Below are 4,862 nucleotides of genomic sequence, written 5' to 3'. Positions count from 1 at the left end.
CAATATTATAGCAATATTAAAATCAGATTGGTCTGAACTCCTCCTCCTTGCCAACCTAAGCGCTTAAATCTACTATGATAATCTCTTGCTGCTTGAAGACCAAAAACCCTCAAGATCTGTATTGACTCTTTATTTTATTGGTGTTCATTTTGGAACATTCTTTCAATGATTAACTTATATTTCACAGTTAACACAATTAAACAATTATCGGCCAGAATTGAAATCAATACAACAGATTCATGAAACGTGGAAATGCAACTTAATTGGCTTAAGATATATTCCACATTATATCAATTCAAACCGTAACGAACACTGTTAAGGGTGCAAGTATTGTTGATTTAATACCAAGTATTGTTGATTTAATACCAAGTTAGAGCTGTTGCTACAGTTCTGCTCATGAATAGAGGAGCAAGTGCACTTAAGATGCCAAAATGATTTAATGTAAGCGTGCATTTCCATCACGCTTTTTTTCTGCACACCACAACCTGAGTGCTAGTCCAATTTAAAGCGCAATGTGCAGCAAAATCCTGCACATTTCGCTCTAATAATCTTTGACACTTAATTCCCTCTAATCCTTTTGCAGCATATGCGTGTTGGTGTAAATCTTCCGGCACTTGCCTAGTGAAAGCGGAAATGGTAGTAACCGTAACATTTCGATGCTCTTTGTCGTTGGCACATACACACGCTCCCCGCTGCTGGAAGGAAGGAAACCGTTAGGGCAAAGAAATAAAGCTTTGCACAACACAAAAAACTATCAACGAGGATAAGTCAACAGCCACAGCGATGACGATGGATCCGCTTTTCACTGAAAATTCTGCACACGCCGCGATGCTATTTTACTGTTGCAGAATGAACAGTGCTGTGTTTGACAACCAAGGAGGGTTGAATACAGTTCCATAAATGAATGCTTTAGGATGTGGAGTCCATGACTAGCACCCAGCTTTTGAAATTGATTAATTTATTATTCAAATTCTTTAATTGCGTCATATTTTTCAAATTTGTATTACATTTGCTTCATGACACTAGTACACCATGGAGAACATATGAATAAAATTTGCTTTGTTCAGTCATTTAAGAGACAGATTGAAACTTGACAGAAACATGTACTCAGTTGAAGAGATCGTCGCAAAAAAAAAATAAATAATAGGGAAAGTGTACCAGTTATGGCCATAGTGGTCTATTTGGCGATATGTGAAATTTCGGTGACTTTCACATTTTTAATATTTTTTTAATGTTTTAACATCAAGATATATCCTATATCTTACTGCTGAAACACACAAAACTTTTCAAAATGTGGAGACATTCAAATTATTACGTATGGAGAAATAGGGAACCACTATGGCCATAACTGGTACACCTACCACCCATGTGGAAAATGTGAAGAAATTCTCAAATTATATCGCAATTCGAATTCAAGAATTGTAGGTAAAAATTGTAGACTCATATTTTTAATCGTACTAGCCATACGATATACAAATGTAAGAAAGTTCCTTAGTTTAATAATGCTGATGTGGTAATACAACCCTTAATTAAAAAGCAGGATGTTGTTGCTGGATCAGAGACAACAAAGTTCTAATTTTAAGTACTTGCACAGTCAACATTGAAAAGCATCCTTCCAGTATTTTCTTATCAGCATTAATGTGTGCGGCACCTATCAATAATTCGATTTTAAACTTTAAACTTTAATCTGATCCTGTGGTGACATAATACTAAAAAAAGCAGATTTTAAATTTTACCTCGCAAAAATTTACAAACGTTTCAGTCTAGTAACGCCGATGTTTGATGCTGCTAAAATGCGGATGTCAATGGCAGCGTAAAGTGAGAAGCAACGCAATGTGGTATGTAAGGTTGCAAATCTGCTGACAGTTTCTGTTGTTGGTTGATATAATTTCACCGTGAATACTGATGTTGTTTGTGAAATTTTCATTCCTAGTTCCTGTAATCGGGTTAGCACCTCAAACCCGCTCACAGGAACTAGGAATGAAAATTATTCTCATAATTCCGATGCTTGTATGAAAATTGAAAATAAACGTTTCAACGTTCAACAGCTAATAAAAGTGTTTCATCCGGTTAATTTCTTTGTATAAGAAATTGCCTTTACCATCACTTGTAATGTTTCCACTGTTTATTTCTATCAAATGTTTAGAGATCACAAAAAAACTGCGTAAAACCAATAGAATATTGGTATTCTTATAAAGTGTCCCGTAACTCTTGCTGCATCCATTCAATTTTTAATAATTTATAATGGTTATAATTTAAGCAGACTAAAAATTACTATTGATCACACATCAAAGAATCAAGACAACGACCGGACAAAACCTAAAACAAGTTTTTTTTTCCAAATATCACTTATTAACATATTTACATGTTCTGTTTACACTCTTTGGTTTGATTGCACATAGTTTGAAATTGAATAGATTTGTATTAAAGCACTTTATGGGAGGTGCCTTCCGGATGTTACGGTAGTAGAACGGTCCACAGAGATCTACTCCGGTGTTAAGGAACGGCAACGTCGGAGTAACTCGCTCTGGTGGCAAATCTCCCATGATCTGCTCGAGGTTACGAGGGTGGCAGCGAAAACAACTGACGCAAGAGTGAACTACGCTTCGGGCTAGGTCGCGAAGCCGAATGGCCAGACTGAAAGCAACTGCGGGCCGGCGTGTAGGTTCTTCAGGTGGTAGTAGGTTACGATAGCAGTAGTTAGAGGGTGTCGGGCTGGCAAGATGATAGGGTGCTTTCTGTCGTCGGAGATGGCCGCGTGTCTCAACCAGCCGCGAACTCGAATCCCATCAACGAGGATCGGAGTGAGGTTTCGTCAGGCAATGGACATGCCCTATATCAACTGCAGCGATTAGCAGTAGACAGGATGTCCCGGGCCCGATCTATCTGACAAGCCACTCGAGCCCTCTGTCACCAAAGAAGATGGTGTCTCCATCATGTCGATAGCCTGGGTTTCGTAGAACCGAGTTTGGTTCAACTCGGCCGTTCTTAGCAACAGCGGCGATATCCTTGGCGAAAGCTTCGTGTTGGGCAAGTTGGACTAAGGTGATTGTGGCTTCGAATGGAGAATACTTCGCTTGGAGGGACCACCTGCACGGGTAGTGAAACTGTTCGTTCTTCTAGGAGCTCCGGTGGCAGGTCCACAGAGATTTGTGGAGTGAGAAGCGGCCAGAACCGCGACGGTTGACTCAGCCATGGCGGACCATTCCACCAAGATTCGGTTTCTTGAAGCTGTGCCGGAACCATGCCACGGGAAATAATATCCACAGGATTTTCGATGCCTGGAACATGCGCCCAAATACCGCCAGCCGTCAGATGTTGCACCTCCGAAACGCGATTCGCAATGAAGGTTTTCCATCGCGAAGGCGTCGAGCGAAGCCAGTGCAGGGTGATCATGGATTCTGACCAAAAGATGGCCTTGACTTTCAACTTCGTGCTGGTTTGAATTTTATGGTAAAGATGATATTGTGACGGCCGAGTGAAAGTACTCACAATAGTTTTACTTGTTTAATCACTTTATTGTTTCTAAATTAATAATGATTTCTTCAGCGCCTCGTGCGCTCATAATGGCGAGCAAATACCGTTATGTTCTAACTGATAGCACAGAAGGAAAAACAAAGACATTGTATTTTGAAGGTATGCGCGATCAAGATATACGAATGTAGGTTTGTATAAAAAGTAGCAAGGTTTATGTAATGTAATTTAAGGTCAAGATATAACACTTCTCCCCTTTGTCAAAAGAAAATACAGTTAATACTTCAACAAAATCATAAATTCAATCTTTGGGGAGGTTTCACAGTACGACTGGATCGTCGTAGAGGTACAGTAGACTCCGATTGACCAGCCTCGGTAGACGCAAAGCGCTCTGGAGTAGGAGCAAGCGCCGGCGCCATAGCAGCATTAGGGCAGGAAATCACCGGTGTCGCATTGGTAGTTTCTGCTTGTGGAAGCGCAGGCACTACCGCATCAGCTGCTGAATCCACCGCAGAAGAAGCAGTCAAGTTCGGCTCGTATCGTTCAATGAACTCCTCTTCCTGTGGAGTGTCCACCGAAACGTCTTGTAGATCAGCGCCCACACCGACTATGTGGTCGATGTGACGCTCCCAGATTCGTCCATCGTCGAGACGTACAGCATATCGCAGTTTTCCGAGCTTCTCGGCAATCCGTCCAAACTTCCACTTATCCTTGGACAGGAAATCTCTCACACGTACTCGGTCTCCATCCAGGAACTGACGCACGATGATATCCGCCTTGCTTGAAGTTTCGTTTTTTTGGAAGTAGCAGATCTAGCCTTGATCGAATCTGTCGACCGAACACGAGCATTGAGGGTGATTTACCAGTTGACGGATGAATCATTTTGCGGTAAGTTAGTAGGATGTTACACAATTCCAGGTTCAGCTGAGACTTGGAGCACTTCAACGCCTTCAATTTCTGTTTGACGGTTTGAACGTACCTCTCAGCTTGTCCGTTCGTTGCCGGGTGATACGGTGCACCCATCTTGTGTACTACACCGTTCATCTTCAGGAATCGCTGGAATACCTCTGATGTAAATTGGACGCCATGGTCGCTCACCAGAATTGACGGAATGCCAAACTTACTGAAGATTTCGCGACACATGCTAACGGTGCACTCAGCCGTGGTGGATCTGCAGATCTGAACCTCCGGCCACTTGCTGTAAGCGTCAACGTAGATGAAGAAGTAGGTATCCATAAAGGGACCAGCAAAGTCGACATGGACCCTTTGGAAAGGAGCACTCGGAGTTTCCCAGCAATGAAGGTCCATCTTCGTTGGCTCGGCACGTACCGACTGACAGTCGGCGCAGTTTGATACCATCTCCTCTATATCCCGGTCCAATCCAGGCC

This window comes from Aedes aegypti, chromosome 1 (genome assembly GCF_002204515.2).
Source record: "Aedes aegypti strain LVP_AGWG chromosome 1, AaegL5.0 Primary Assembly, whole genome shotgun sequence".
In the NCBI taxonomy this organism is placed as follows: domain Eukaryota; kingdom Metazoa; phylum Arthropoda; class Insecta; order Diptera; family Culicidae; genus Aedes; species Aedes aegypti.
Note: the sequence above shows the minus strand (reverse complement) of the source record.